Below are 17,776 nucleotides of genomic sequence, written 5' to 3'. Positions count from 1 at the left end.
TATTCTTCCAGGGAGGCTTAATTTCCTGTTCCAGAAGGAGCACTGAAGTTGCTACTGAGCATGTGAGTGGCCATCTTGTCTTTACTTTGAGAGAGTGACGCAGTGGGAGATGGACATGTCCCACCTAGCTCTGAGAGACCTGGCGCCATTACCTGCAATTACCGCTGTTACAGCATCCTGCACTGATACCCATAAGCTATATACAGTCATCGGATGGTGAGCTGTATTGCACCCCTCTCCGCTCCATCCATCAGCTGTACTCACTCACAAATTACAGACCCCAGTGTCCTTCACTGGTCACCCTGCCAATAGGTCATGTGCACTGGCTCACTGTGCTATACCCTGCTAATAAAGACACCCCGTCCCATTCAGGATGCTTTTGGTTTCAGTGGAGCAAGTTGTTCTACTCTCACTGAGAGGCTGAGCATGGACAAGGTGCCACCTTGTAATTAGTAACAAAATCTACAAGTCAAGTTTTTATTGATGTACAGATATTTTTTTAGAAACTCCTAAATTGCAATATGGGTACATACTCTGCTTCCCTTAGTAAATGTAGTTATGTACTGTACAGTGACGTGTGGAGAGGTAAAAGGCTGGGGACGCACTGGCTAGTATCAGAGCCAGATTTACAGATACATATATGAACCCGAGGGTACATGTGGGCATTATACAAAGGTGCAGCAGTGTATTGCGCTGGAAATTTGGTATGTTTTGTTCAGGAAAATGTAGACATGGGAGGCAGTGCCTCACCTGTCATACACTTTTTACTCCAGAGTTTTGACTACAAAAATGATTAGAATAATACAAAGAAGATATTTATATAATATTTTCTTTACATTTTTCTTATAATTTTTATATTCAAAACTCTGGAGTATACTGAAGTATGACAGGAAAGGCTCTGCCTCACCTGACCGCACCTCACTGGTATTGTAAATGAAATGAAATGATGCAGTCGCCACTCCAGATTAGCCACTCCTCGAGGATCGCCTCCCTACAGCTGTCATGAGAGCTGGATGGATATCAGTGATAATAAAGAGGCAGTGCACCAGATGTAAGCATCCCCACCCATTTAGATTGCTCCTGCTTTCAAATGTGCCAATGTGTCTGGGCCTACTAGTATGGGGACCAACCTTGTCTAGACAGCAATCTTGTGATTTAACTATGTGCTACACACTTGACTAATTGGAGAAGGCAAATATGAAGGAAACCTGAAATTGCTGTATAAAAGGCTATTGTTAAAGCTGGATGTTGATGTCAAATATTTGCACTATTGAATTTGTAGGACGAGTCACTCAAATAAGTTGTTTGCTTGTATTTCTACTGGATGTGGGAAGTTTCATGCTGTGTAGATAATGCTCTGCAATACCACTCACCTTATTTCTCTGTGGGGCATATTATCAAGCCTTGCGCTGTTGCCCTATAAGTATAATTTCCTATCACAGCATATTGTGGCAATAATAGTGGGGATATGTATTATGCTTTCATGCAGGAATATAGGCTCCCTGCAAAGTATAAAAAGTAAAGTGATTACTTACACAATCACTTTACTTACCGGTTTAGAAACGGTAGAGCTACTGCTCGGCCATTAGACCGCCCTCGCATGAGTGGTTATTGCGTTAGAGGAATCCTTTAGATTCTTCTCTGAAATAAATTGCACAGTATCAGACAACTGAGCCAGATTAACAGCAGGCCAGCTGAGGTGGTAGCACAGGGACCTACATACACTGGGTCCCCCATTCATAGTTATATCGTCATTGTGTGGGCACTGAAGCATATGTGAACTTGGGGCACTACAATGTGTTTAACACATTTGTGTTGCAGGTAGTATTTACATATTATACTTTTTAATAACATCACCGGCATATCTTAGTGGAAATTTTATTGGTAGTGACCCCCACAAGTTAAATGTGCTGGGGCCCCCAAAAATCTTAAATCAGCCCTGGCTGACACCATCAAAACATGGCAGTAGTTACAGGGAGGCATGTTCCAAACGGCTAAACATTTTAGAGCTTGATATATTTTTTCATATCACAGAATCCTATGGGGACTGCAAATGCAGATATTTTTATAATACCACCAATACTTCATTTGTAAATCCTTTGAAAACTGCAGTATTCTGAAGATTTTCCACAAAAAAGTTTAATTAATATGCCCCAGTGTCTTTACTTGAACTGTGGAGCCTCACATATTTTCTCTCTCGCTCTGTACTTCCCTCTTAAATTGTCACATTTTATGGATCTCAAAATATAATTCCTCACACTCTTCCACTCACCTGCTTCTAAGACTCCACAATAAATTGAATCACATGACTCCGAAATTCACAGCTCTTCCAACTCCAAATGTCACACACACTTACGCCAACCTGGATATGTAACATTAGTAGCATTATACCTGATAAGCACAATCCTAGGGGGCATTATGCTTATGCAATCACAGTAGGCCACATCATACTCTATATACATTCTACAATAACTACGCAGCATGAAATTTACCACTTTAGTGAAGCACTTGTTCTACAAATAAAAATGATGCATATATGAAAAATTATTCTTTCACGTCAAACTTTCACAATAGTATTTTACACCTTTAATAATAAAGTATAATAATTAACAAGTCTTGCAAAAAGAATGTCCTTTGGAACCTTTGTTACAGAGTACACTTCAATCACATAATAAATTGTTACAACCACTATCTGTTTGCTTTAAAACTTTAGCAGTTCACTTGAGAACTTGTTCTGTTAACAGATGACTGCCCAGGACTTTCTCTGATACAGGTATTCCCCCTTGTCCTATCATCAATTTACTTGGAGTATCTCTGGTCATCCTGCTGTGCTAAATATAATTTTTGAATCTTATACACATATCATTCACTTGAAATAGGTTGATATCTGAAGGACCCCTTCTCAAAAAAAGGGTTTATGGCCATTGCAAGTCCTTTACTTTTGCGGAAATAAGTAGATAGGCAGTAAGTAAAGTACAAATATATCATTAGGGACACTGTGGCTTTGGATCCTTCCATGTTTTGTTGCATATATATATATATATATATATATATATATATATATATATATATATATATATATACAGTTGTGCCCTTATATTAAAGCTGAATCGAAGAAAAAACTGCATTTTCCCATAGAGAGTACCTGAGGTGGGGGCATGATGTTTAAAGGGCTGCACCTCAAAAGCATTTAGATGTACCGAGCTGAAATTTGGCAGGGAAGGATAGAACTGTCACTCGAAGCTGCATGCCAAATTTCAGGGTAAAAAAAATAAAAAAATAGGATTTGGGAGTAATCTAAAGTTCCAACTGTCAGTTTTTTCGGGTACTTTCAATTAGTACCACTTTTCTGCTGTAGTCTATGGGGGATTTTTGGGAAGGAATAAGTCAGGGTAGGGGACGAATTTAGACTTAGGGTTTGTTCTATTAGGTAGCTCTTGTTCCAGGGTAGGGCCTTTTGGGGTTCAGGTAATTGAGATAGTTTTTAAACTATTAGCCCACAAATGCCCCATTATAGAGATAGGGAATGTCAACTTGCTGAGCAATGTCAGTTGGTGGCCTCTTGCAGGGGGTGTACAGTGGCTTCACTTGGGTGCACAAACATAGCTGCCTTTTAGTCCACGTTCCGTTTTTAGTAGGTGAACTGGAGGGGAATAGCATACATTTTTGTGATACAGTGGGGCAGGGGGTGTTTTGGTTTGGTTTGGGCCAGTGGTCGAAGTGGAAATTTTGAAGTGAGGGTGTGGAAATATCAGGGGGGTTTTACTTAGCCAGGCCCATTCCTGAGCCCCCCTTATATTTCCATACCCCCACTTCCTGCACTCACAGCTCTCCAGCCCTCACACCTCCCAGTCCTCACACCCCCAGTTCACCTGCCCTCACACCACCCCTGCGCTAATACCTCCCAGCTCCCCTGCCCTCCCATCACAGCTACCAGCTCACCTCCAAGTCCCTCCCAGGTCACCTTCCAGCACACACCATTGTACGCTGCACTCTGCTGACCTGTGCCGCTCTGCACTCTGCTGACCGGTGCTGCACTCTGCCTACCGGCGCTGCACCCTGCTGACCAGTGCCACTCTGCATTCTAGAGACCAGTGCTGCTCCCACCTCTTCTCCTCACTCCTCAGTGCAGCATATTGAATTTAGCTCCAGCCATGGACCGGCAGCTAATTAGGGGCATACCCTCACTTCATCCTGTCACAGCGCACCTGCCCTCACACCTCCCAGCTCACCAGCCCTCACACCTCCCTGCTCACCTGCCCTCACACCTCCCAGCACAGCTCCCAGCTCAGCTGTACTCGTAGCTTACGGCACAGCTCCCAGCTCACCTACCCTCACACCTCCCAGCTCACCTGCCCTCCCAGCTTACAGCACAGCTCACCTGCCATCACAGCACACCTCCCAGCTCATAGCACACCTCCCAGTACAGCTCACCTGCCCTCACACCTCAGCTCCCAGCTCACCTGCCCTCCCAGTACAGCTCCCAACTCACCTGCCCTCAGACCTCAAGGCACAGCTCACCTGCCCTCCCAGCTCACAATACAGCTCCCAGCTCACCTACTCTCTCACCTCAGCTCCCAGCTCACCTACCCTCCCACATCAGCTCTCAGCTCAACTACCCTCTCACCTCAGCTCCCAGCTCACCTACCCTCCCACCTCAGCTCTCAGCTCACCTACCCTCCCACATCAGCTCCAAGCTCACCTGCCCTCACAGCTCACAACACAGCTCCCAGCTCACCCACCCTCACACCTCCCAGCACACCTGCCCTCACAGATGGGCTCCCAGCCCTCCCAGCTCACATCACAGCTCACCTGCCCTCACACCTCCCAGCTCACCTGCCCTCACACCTCCCAGCTCACCTGCCCTCACAGCTCACCTGCCGCACAGCTCTCAGCTCACCTGCCTTCCCACCTCCCAACACAGCTCCCAGCTCACCTGCCCTTCCACCTCACAGCACAGTTCTCAGCTCACCTACACTCTCACCTCAGCTCCCAGCTCACCTACCCTCCCACCTCAGCTCTCAGCTCACCTACCCTCCCACCTCAGCTCCCAGCTCACCTGCCCTTCCACCTCACAGCACAGCTCCCAGCTCACCTGCCCTCCCACCTCACAGCACAGTTCTCAGCTCACCTACTCACTCACCTCAGCTCCCAGCTCACCTACCCTCCCACATCAGCTCTCAGCTCAACTACCCTCTCACCTCAGCTCCCAGCTCACCTACCCTCCCACCTCAGCTCTCAGCTCACCTACCCTCCCACCTCAGCTCCCAGCTCACCTGCCCTCCCACCTCACAGCACAGCTCACCAGCCCTCACATCTCACCTGCCCTCATACCTCCCATTACAGCTCCCCTACCATCCCATTACAGCTACCCACTTCACCTACCCTCACACCACAGCTATCAGCTCACCTCCAAGTCCCTCCCAGGTCATCTTCCAGCACAAACCACTCCACGCTGCACTCTGCTGACCAGTGCCGCACTGCACTTTGCTGACCAGTGCTGCACTGCACTTTGCTGACCGGCGCTGCACCCTGCTGATCAGTGCCACTCTGCATTCTTCTGACCGGCGCTGCTCCTGCATCTTCTCATCACTCCTCGGTGCAACATATTGAATTTAGCTCCAGCTGCAGCCAATTAGGGGCGTAACCCCACTTCCTCCCTTCACAGTGCACCTGCCCTCACACCTCCCAGCACAGCTCCCAGCTCACCTGCCCTCACAGCACACCTCCCAGCTCACAGCACACCTCCCAGTACAGCTCCCCTGCCCTCCCAGTACAGCTCCCAGCTCACCTGCCCTCCCACCTCCCAACACAGCTCCCAGCTCACCTGCCCTCCCACCTCACAGCACAGCTCCCAGCTCACCAGTCCTCACATCTCCCCTGCCCTCCCATTACAGCTACCCGCTCACCTGCCCTCACACCACAGCTACCAGCTCACCTCCAAGTCCCTCCCAAATCATCTTCTAGCACGACACCACTCCGCACTGCACTCTGCTGACAAGTGCCACACTGCACTCTGTTGACCAGTGCCTCACTGCACTCTGCTGACCAGCGCTGCACCCTGCTGACCAGTGCCGCTCTGCACTCTTCTGACCAGCACTGCTCCCGCCTCTTCTCCTCACTCCTCGGCGGCGGCACAGCATATTGAATTTAGCTCCAGCCACGGTCTCTGCTGATTGGCAACCGGACCACGAGCCATGATTGGCTCGTGGCTGGAGCGTGGTGTGAACAGGCAGCGCAGCCGCTTGCTAACTGGCACTGGGACATTGGCAGTCCCAGCACCAGGTGCCAAAGTAAAGTGCCGGTATGACATACCGTTTCATACCGGCACACTTCGAGCACTGGTTTGGGTACATTATCACAGTAATAAACCCTTGCACCACTTATATTAATGAGTTTAATCCTCTGGTTCGAGCGGTGCCAGAGAAGTCTGATAGAGCACGTGATCATGACATCTCTAATTTATTCACAGGAGGAAAGTCAGCAGAAAATTCAAAAGTGCTTTATTATAAAGGCATGTTCGTAACCTTATATTAAGGCTGAATCGAATAAATGGAATTCTCCCATAGGGAATTCCTGAGATGGGGCATGGTGTTTGAGGGGCTACATCTTAAAAGCTATTGGACGTACTGAGCTGAAATTTGGCATGGACGGGTAGAACTGAGGTTTGTTTTGTTAGGTAGCTCTTATTCCAGTGTAGGGTCTTTTGTGGTCCCCTAGAAAGTTAAAGTTTTTAACAATTGCCCAAAATATGCCCCTTTTTAAAGATAGGGAAGTTCAACTTGCTGCACATGCTCAGTAGGTGGCCTCCTGCAGGGGGTGTACAGTGGCTTCACTTGGGTGAACAAACATGGCTTCCTTTTAGCCCGCATCCCATTTTTATTAGGTGTACAGTATACATATTAGATGTACAGTATATGGTGTATATAAGGATATATAGTGTATGTATTGGTGTAGGCTACAAGATATATATAACAGTACAAGGCCTGACCGCACCCCCTGGTGCTGTCACACTGATTCACCCCTGCACAGAAGGACACACAGGGTCAGTAAGTGGAGACCAGTCGGGATCCTGTCTCCGGGAGGATAGCATCGGAGGGCAGGGGGAAATTACCAAAACTAGACCTCCAGGTCTTCGGGAGCAGTGAGCTGCACCGATGAGATACAGTAGCAGGGGATAGCAGAAATTGGGCAAGAAGGCATCGGCAAGAAGAGGTGGCTGCACATCTTACAACTTCTATCCTTCACACCAAAACTCCTGCTGTCTCCGTGTGTGATGCCGATGTCCCGTAGTGATGCCACTGTGCTGAGCCGCCTGTGTCTGCCCACGGGGAGCATGTTCCCGATGGCTGTGTGTGAGTGGCAGCGAGTGCCCCATCCCTGGTGCACATTTCTGTTGCCATCAACCAGATATTTTACACAGCTGGACCCCCTTGCATACCATACAGTACACCAACCAAGGGACCCTCCCGCACTTCCTAGAGACAATGCAGCCCAGTACAGAGCAGCCTGCAGAACCGGGAGGGGAAACATGGCGTTCTATGTAGATAATAGTTTCAGACAGGCTGTGAGATGAAGCCCCCTGCTGACTGTGCCCTCAGGTATGAAACACAGGTTGGTTGTGTGTGCTGTTCTCCAGCTGTGACTGACAGCTCTCAGTGGGAAGTAAATGTAAACTACGGTCAGGGCAGGTACGGGAAGATGGCGGCGTCCGAGGACACACCGCGTCAGAAAGATGAAGAGACTGGTCCGGATAATGTCTCCAGGTGGAGAGCAGCGGAGGGCAGGGGGAAATGCCCGGATATCCCGGCAGCAGCTGAGTCTCCCAAACACAGGCTGAGACTGATCTCCAGGTGTTAGACAGACCAAAACTGAAACTATGGACAGGGCGGGTCTGGGAAGATGGCAGCTTCCCACAGCCTCATGTGTCCCCCTCACCTTCCACTATGTCATACAGGCCCAGTGACAGGGGGGTACCAGGGGCACATCTGTGCTGGGCCCTGAGGTTCTGAGGGCTCAGGGGCGAAAAATCACATCTCTGCAGCGGGCAGGGCTGGCAACAGAAATCTTGGGGCCCGGTACACTTATGTTTCTGGGACCCCAAACCCACCCTCCCAAAGCCACATCCTTGACCCCTCCTACAAACACACATGCCAGGTCCACATACGTACACACACAATTATTACAGCTAGAGAAATACACACACACATATAAATATATACATATATACAAATACATAAACATACATATTCCCACACATATATGCTGTGTATATACAGTATATATATATTTATATATACACATATACATTACACACACACATATATTTTATAAATTACAATAACATAGTCAGTTACCTGTGTATGTGTGTATGTGTATCTCTCTCTCTCTCTCTCTCTATATATATATATATATCTATATATTCTATATTTGTATCTATATATGTATTGGGAGGGATGTGTGGGTTGTGTGGGGGAGAGGTTGAGGGGGCCCCAGAGATATCTGTGTAATAAGCCTCAAGATTTCTGTTGCCGGCCCTGATGTCATAAATGTATAATATACCACGTACATGTCCTAACACTTGATATATGTATGTCATATATACACCTACTAATATATACAATTCCTGTCATCCACACATCCTAATATATCCTATGCACGTCCTGTCACCTCATACAGTATATGTGTCATATACACCTGCTAATATATGCTATACATGTCCTACCTCCTCATATGGTACATAGGAGAGACCAGCACTGGTCACTGCCATGGGTGCCCCCCTGCTCTGTGCCAGTGCTGCCCCCTCCGCTATGTGTAATGTAACTACACAGCAATGCTGTCCTCCTCAATTTATACATGGCACTGCATATAGAAGCAGCAGCAGGTCACCCGCACTACTGACTGCAGCGGCTCAGTCACTGGTACCCACCTGTATCTGGTGGTGGTGTCCGGGGATTTTCTCCTCCAGCAGCGCAGTGACAGAGGACAGGATGGGGGTGCTGAGCTGGTTTTCACTGTCAGTGTCTCAGGTGCGATGGGTACTGAAGTTCCTAGAAGGACGTATTACTCAGTTAAAGCCATTACTAAGCAGTATGCAAAGAACTACAACTCCCGAGGACCTACTGTGCAGTGCACTCAACTTTCCTGAATTTGTGCAGATTTATTTATTTATTTATTGTGTCAGTGTCATGCTCAGGCACTCTGTGACAGGGGAAGTACAGAGAAACACATGTATATATTATATTATATTCTCTGTGTGTATTGTGTGGCTGTACATTGCTGGTGTGTTGCTGGGTATGTTGATGTTGCTGCTGATATACGGCCCACACAGCCTCTTTGTGAGATATTAATGTGCATGCCTAGCAATCCCATCCTACCCAAATTCACCGCCCGGCATAGTTTACATATGATAGAATGTAATGATGCACGATACATGATTAATATACACAGTGCGCGCATTGTATCAAATATACATCATGACTGCTCATACAGGAATTATACTGGGGGTACATGAGTGAGCTAGGAGGTCTATACTGGGGTAAATTATGTATTATAACTGAATCACTGAATGGATATGAAGGGAGAAGATCCCCACAGGGCAGGTAAGTACCCTATCCCTACCCCTCCCCCCACCTAACCCTAACTATCCCTTAGTGGTGCCTAAACCTAACCTCCCCCCTAGTGCCTAAGCCTAGCCTCCCCCTGGGGGTGCCTAACCCTAACCCCCTTTTACAGCACCCTAATCCTCCCGGGGGATGCCTAACCCAAACCTCCCCCCGGGGGTGCCTAATCCTAGCCCCCCAGGGGTGTGTTGAATCGTCCGTATTAACCTTTAGTATATTCCTTCCTATAAACCTCTAAGATTCACATGCCTATAACCTCTAAGACAAAAACCTGCCTATAACCTCTAAACAGAACGCTAATTGCGTACGCAGTATAACCTCAAATAAAGACAGGAGTTGAATCTGTGGTTCCAACGCACAAGTATTATTCAGGTAAAAGTACAGTCAGTTACACGCAATCTATACATACACAAGTTAGGCGTAAAAGGAAATAATACAGACCCAAGTACAGTATACTTACGCTGCGCCTCCGGACCCAGAGATAGACCTCAGACTAGAGATCCTCAGTACACCCAAAATTCAGCATGCACTGGCAAACCAGTATTTGGACACATGTATTTATTCCCCCCCAGACTGAAACAGGACAAAGGGAAAACTTCCTGCTGATCTCATTGGTTCCCAGAGGAGAAGCATATGTTACGGCACATTTAACAGGTTGTTACAAATAGACTTTCCCTGCCTCCGACAACAGGGGTCTTTCTAGTAACGCCTCCTGTAACATTCCATCAGCTAAACATTTTGTTGCTTGTAAGTTCTGCGATCCGTAACTTGAGTTTGCATGATGCGATCTCTCCACCGATAACACCGGGATGCTGTAAAAAGCGTACGCATCAGAACGAAACCAAACACACCTTGCTTATCATGTATAATACCTTAGTTATCAAAAACCTCTATTTCTTAGCATTTAAACTAACTTAACCAACTTGAATCATACAATTTGATGCTAATGGAACCTTGTGTGCGAATATGTAGTGTGTGGGTATTCGGGGTTTGGTATAAGGACGCTAGTTATTAATGGGTGAGATTTAAGTGCATAATCTCTCATACACGAAGTGAACATCCAGCAGTGTGGATGGCTGAGGGTTGTAGTTCTACATGCCCTCTGTCAGAAGGCCCCCACCTGTTGTGTGTTCAAAGGAAAACAAAACCTCTTTTGTTCTCACAGACTCTTGTGTGAAATGCAAATGTATTACCACCTCAAGCTGTGGAGTTTGGGGCCATCCTGTCTAGGATTCAGACAAATCCAATTGTGTAGATCAATGCCTGGATTATATTACAATTGCCACAACTATACTTTATCTGCATCCAGGGATTCCCAATTTGTATGTAAAAATACCCATTGTCTATTCTTATTTACTTTTACTCAGAAAGCTTGTTTTTCCAGTTGCCCTTGGTAGGTTAACAAAAACATTGCCATCTGTTCTTAGCTCCTGAGTTATAACTTGAATTGACGCTGGCCACAAAATGGTGTCTTGCGATCTCATTTCCAAAATGGAGTCTTGCGGCCATTTGCAAGATGGCGTTGCCACGATTAAATTTTAAACTGAACTTGTCTCAGCCAATATTTCAGCTTCGACAGTCCACCCTTTGATAGCAAACAACATGCTATCACAATCTGCTATATAAATTTAATTTAGGCTTACATTCACATATTATTTAGTGTTATTATGGGATGGCACAAGGTGGTTCTTAATCCATCAATAATGTGTCTCTAGGCGAGGGCATAAAACTACTATTATACGCACACCGCGGATCTTGGGAGATCATGTGACAGATGTGGGAATGCACCAGTCTTATAACAGCAGTCTTGAAGGGGAATTTGAGACTTTACATTGTCTGGGTTTTCTATAAATAACATTTCAATAATATCTTCTATGCATGTCTAAATATTATATGTTTAAATGATGGTACTTCCTAGTTCAGGGTTGTAGTGCAGTTCTGTATCTACCTCGGTATACATATTATCATTTCTGACCACCATCATAGTTTCATTCCTTCGTTTCACTCTGTTTTCACATTTTCCACACTTCAACACAATAGGAACACACCGGACGCATATGCCAATTACTATGATGACAATCAGTATAAGGATCAAGAATTTGCCTACGCTGGCGATCACTTCCTGGACCCACTCTCCTAGACCCGAGAACCATTTCACTGGGTTCAGCCATGACACCCATCCTTCTATCTTTTCCCCTGCTTCAGCCACTGATGCGTTATGGTTCTTACGAAATTCCCACTTTAGCTGCAGAATCTCATCCATCTTCTGATCTATCACCTCCTTAGGGTCACTGGTATCATTGGTGACATAAGTGCAACACTTTACTCCAAATTGGGTGGCTAACATTACGCAATACAATGCAGTAACAGCAGTTAAATAATTCAACACTAGCCTGTGTTGCACTAGTTCTTTCTTGTACGCTTGCAATTCTCTCCCTGTGTACCTGAATGTGTCATCGTACATCTCGGTGATATTATCTATTAATTTAGCAAGTTCCTGGATATATCTAAAATTTAATGTACCCCTAGCAATTCTGATGGGATCCAGGAGCGACTAAAACTTGGAAGCCAGTTGTCTCACTGATTAACTGAGCGGCTTTATGCATATCACCAGGTATCATATTTCTCTTGCCTCTGTGTTCATATTGTGTGTGAAGATATGGTGACGGTGTGTTTTTATGTATTCCCAACATTTCAACATGTGTGAGGGTCATAACTTCTGGGACTACTCTTCCCAGATAACACAAACCTTCAGAACTCGGGGAGAGCCATTTATACGCTTTTCTTACACATATAAAATACACATTATCAGGGAGAATATAAGGAATGGTATGCATCATTATCATTAAACACCTTTCTCTTGCAAACAATCCTATCTCAGGCTCTTCCATCTGGTATATGCAAGTTTCTGGTTGTATTATTTTAGCACAATAACCATCTGGTATTTTACCAATCATTTCTTTGGTGGAACTCAATGTATACCGGTACCTAAAATATTTCCCACTTGATTTAATTGAGCATAGCAGATCATAGTTTATGGACTCATTATCAGCTCTTTGTGAGAAGGTCATCGTCTGATTATTCCCCGTCACTTCCCAACCTCCGGGTTTATTGGGGTTGGTTATGTTTAAACACAAAAGTGATTTATCTACTTGAAATTGATAGAGTTTGAAATGAGGCGGTTTGGATGAGAGGAATTTTCCATCCAATGTTTTCCCTTTTTGTAATTCTAAAATTTCCATGATATTCAGCGGAAATGGCACCAACCCTACATTATGCTGTCCCTGTGGCACATGTGAACACACCCAGCAATCGGTTTGATTTAACACTTTGCCTACCATGCTGTGATAATCCTCTAAAGGATACCCTCCCTAGTACGGGTTATATTTTGACAGAATAATACAAAAAAGAAGAAGGAAATGTCCATTGCGGTGCACTAATATTATTAGTGCACCGCAATGGACATTTCCTTCTTCTTTTTTGTATTATTCTGTGGTTATATACGTTGTCCGTGGTAGCACCCCCACGTTTTCCAAACGAGAGATAGTGATATATGTGGGGTTTATGATATCAATTTATATAGGCATATATGGTATCTAGTGCAACAGGAAACTCTATTTGAAATCGGGTTATATTTTGGTTGGCACCGTTGAATACAGTTCTCCTCAACTAGGGACCCACAAAACTCACAAATACAGGAATCTTCAGACGATAACCCTTCACACCTTCCCCGAGTATCCGGAATGACAGCTCTCTTAACAATAACAGTACTAAGATTGGTCAGACACTCCCCTGATTGACATTGCACTCCACCTTTCTCCACTCCATCAGCACTGCCATCAGCTCCTGTTTCCTCAATAGGTCCCCCATCACAGACACTGGATATTCCCGAACTGACCAGGATGGTGAACACTCTAAAAGAGAATATGAAAATGAACACAGCAGGCCCGTCCATTGTCACAACAAGACCTGCAAATTTCTCTCAGTTCAGGTATCTCACTACAACCTTTTCAATCCTCCCGGAACAAGCTCGCGAGTGACAGATCCACACTATCAGCTTTATCTCTGACTTGTTTCTCCACCGGTTGATTGACCTTTTTGCAGTGAGTGGATTGGACCCAGGTATCTCTCTCGGCCACCTTCAAAGATGTAGTACTTGTCAGCAGCACCTGGTACGGACCTTCCCACCGATCAGTCAAACAACCTGAACGTAAGAAATTTCGGATCATTACATATTCTCCTGGTTCAACATCATGGCAGTTCATTTCAGGCATATCATGGGACAACAATTTCAGTATCTGCTGCTGTTGCTTTAACTGCTTACTCATTGATATAAGATACTTCACAGTTACCTCGTTGTTACCCTTTAGATCTTCCTGTGGACTTATAATCAAATGAGGTTGTCTACCAAACAATATTTCAAATGGGGACAGATTTAGAGGAAATCTAGGAGTGGTCCTTATACTATGTAGGACCAGAGGTAAAGCTTCTGGCCATCCTAGTCCAGTCTCCGCCATGATTTAACTTAGCTTATTTTTAATAGTCCCGTTCATCCTCTCTACCTTGGCACTGGCTTGCGGTCGGTAGGGGGTGTGAAATCGGCTATTAATACCCATCAGCTTACACATATTTTGGAAAACATCACCTGTGAAATGGGTACCCCTATCACTTTCGATGATTCTAGGGATACCGTACCTGCATACAAATTCCTGAACTATTTTCTTGGCAGTAAATGCAGCAGTATTAGTGGCTGCTGGGTATGCCTCAACCCAATTAGAGAATACGTCTGTGCACACTAATACATACTTAAGGTTCCTGCAGGGTGGTAATTGGATGAAATCAATTTGTATCACCTGGAAAGGTCCATCAGTCGGTGGAATGTGGGACGGTTAGGTAGGGATCGCTTTCCCTATGTTCTTTCTCAAGCAGGTCAGACAGGACATTGCTATCTTCTCTGCTTGTGAAGAAAACCCTGGTGCGCACCAGTATGCCCTCACCAACTTGCACATGCCCTGTTTACCCAGATGAGTCAGACCGTGTGCTGCTTCAGCCAGGCTGGGGTAATATGCCTTGGGGGCTACTGGCTTACCATGTCCATCCCTCCAGAGCCCGGAGGACTCTTGCCCACACCCCTTGGACTTCCAAATGGATTTTTCCAGAATTGAACACAAATTTTGCATCTCAATTAATTTCAGCATATCAATGGTTTGGAATGACATCATTGTTTCAATTGGAGAAGGCATTCTTAACCCCGCTGCCCATTTTGCAGCTTCGTCAGCTCTGTTGTTGCCCAGTGACACTGGGTCATCCTCACATGTGTGGGCTTTGCATTTAATTACTGCCACTGCTTTGGGCAGTTGGATTGCTTCTAAGAGATGTTTTATGTGTCGGGAGTGTGCAACTGGTGTGCCTGCTGCTGTCATAAAATTTCTCAGACGCCATAGGGCCCCAAAGTCGTGCACCACCCCGAACGCGTACCTCGAGTCAGTGTAAATGTTAGCAGATTTGCCTGCTGCCAGTTCACATGCTCTAGTCAGTGATACTAACTCTGCCACCTGGGCTGAGTGAGGAGGACCGAGAGGTTTAGCTTCCATGATGTCTGTGTCATTTACAACAGCATAACCTGTACATAATTCACCTGTGTCTGTTTGTCTATGACAACTCCCATCCGTATAGAAAGTTACATCCACATTCTCTAAAGGTGTGTCATGTATGTCAGGTCTAGCAGTAAAGGTCTGATTCAGATATGTCATACAATTGTGAGTATCATCATGTCTGCCGAACTCACCTCCCGCCAGCAACTCCTCTCCTTCCACCCTTTGTACATCATGTTGTACATATGGCAGGTATGTTGCTGGATTCAGCGTATTAGGGCTAGTTCCCATTTGGTGAACCCAGCCGAGGAGACGTGTCTGGTTTGAGCTGAGTTCAACAGGACAGATACAGCATGGGGAGTGTAGACAATCATATCATGGCCCAATACTACGTCCTCACTTTTACTCACCAGTAAAGCGGTAGCTGCTACACTTCTCAAACAGGTGGGGAGTGATCTTGCTACCGTGTCCAATTGGGCACTGTAGTATGCTACGGGCCTACTGGCATCACCATGTTTTTGTGTAAGGACACCTGCAGCACAACCATCGGCTTCCGTACAATATAAATCAAAAGGTTTTTCATAATCGGGTATTCCCAATGCAGGAGCTTTTGTCAGACTATCCTTAAGATTAAGAAAAGCCTGTTCTGATTCCTCAGTGTGTATGATGCGATCGGGCTTTGAGGAAGAGACTAGTTCCTGTAAAGGCAAGGCCAAAATAGAAAAACCTGGTATCCACATTCGGCAATATCCACACATTCCCAAGAAGGTACGAATTTGCTGTTGATTCTGCGGCAGTGTCATGTTCTGTATGGCCTGGATTCTATCATTTGTGAGATGTCGTAACCCCTGGGTTAGGCAGTGTCCCAAATATTTTACTCTGGGCTGGCACGGCTGTAACTTGTCCTTAGCCACTTTGTGTCCTGTTTGCGAGAGATGAAGTAACAAAAGTTTAGTATCATTCACACATGACATAAAAGAGTCAGAACATAGCAATAAATCGTCCACATATTGAATTAGAACTGATCCATTGGCAGGTTGAAAAGCTTGTAAACAGTCATGCAATGCCTGGGAGAAAATACTGGGGCTGTCTATGAAACCTTGGGGCAATCGTGTCCATGTATATTGCACACCTCTGTATGTGAATGCGAATAGGTACTGACAGTCAGGATGGAGACGCTCAGAGAAGAAAGCAGAACAGAGGTCAATGACAGTGAAATGGGTTGAATTTGGTGAGATCTGCATCAGGATGACAGCTGGATTTGGCACTATAGGGAATTGGCTCTCTACTACCTTATTAACACCTCTAAGGTCTTGCACCAGCCTATAACCTCTCCCACCACTCTTCTTTACTGGAAAGATGGGACTGTTGGCTACACTAGCTGTACGAACTAAAATTCCTTGTTGCAATAATCGCTCGATTATTGGAAACACCCCTAGTTCCACTTCCTGTTTTAGTGGGTACTGGGGAATTTTTGGAGCTTGCCTACCGCTTTTTAAGTTTATCATTACCGGGCTTACGTTTGCCATTAATCCAGTGTCCTGTCCATCTTTTGTCCAAAGGGAATCTGGAATTTGGGACAACATTTCATCTACTTGTGATGGATTTTCTTTTAAAACTGTAGAGTGGTACATTATCCTTTGAGGGGTGTCTAGATTTTCCTTGATGTGGGGTCCATACTCTTTTTACTGTGCAGTTTCTACTTAAGTGTCCTGTTTGTTTGCAATTAAAACATGTCCGTGATTCAGGTGAAAGCATGTGTTGTTGTGAAGTTTGAGCAGAGGGTAAAGGTGGTGGATATGGGTAAGGATAGGGAGGGTAAGGGTATTGTGGGGGAAAAGAAGTGGGTGGATATCCTGGGACCTGTGGTTGCATTGGGTTAGTGGGATAGAGTTGTGTTTGTTGTTGAGTGGGGTTAGTGAGAGCAACTTGTTCTGACATGAGTGTGTGTGCAAGTGCAAGCGTGTCTGTTGGCTGTGATGTTAACGTCATTCTCTCCAGAGCTTGTATACTGACAGCCATTAATATTTCGCTCTGGGTCTCCCTCTTTTTTGAGATGTTTTTGTCATGTTCTATGACAGACTCTATGAGGTTATCTATTGTAAGTCCCCGCCAGCCAGGCTGTGAGGTCTGAACCCGAGTTTTTGAATTCTCTTTTAACCCATCCATTAATATCGTGACTATCATTCCCCTGTGGTGAATGCTATCTTTAATCTCTTCTATCCCAGTGTACTGGGTGATAGCCTGCAGAGCCCGGTCGCAATATTCTTCTGCAGTTTCACTCTCTTTTTGTTTGACTGTGAAGATTTTGTTCCAGTTAACTACTACTGGAAAATATACACCCAATTGAATCACAATGCGGGAAATGTTACCTTGGTTTACTTGTTCTGTTAAGGGAACGTCGCCATCCAATACACAGTCCGTGATAAATTTTGTCACGTCGGTATTGCGTGGCAGGCAGGCCCTTAACACCACACACCAATCTTTATTTGTGGGCTCATGAGAACTACCCAAATTTCTCAAAAATCTTTGACATTTGGCTAATTCTTTTTTTTGGAT

This window comes from Taudactylus pleione, unplaced genomic scaffold (genome assembly GCF_031769625.1).
Source record: "Taudactylus pleione unplaced genomic scaffold, aTauple2 ptg000172l, whole genome shotgun sequence".
Classification (NCBI taxonomy): Eukaryota; Metazoa; Chordata; class Amphibia; order Anura; family Myobatrachidae; genus Taudactylus; species Taudactylus pleione.
The sequence above is the reverse complement of the archived record's forward strand: the minus strand, read 5'-3'. Positions refer to the sequence as shown.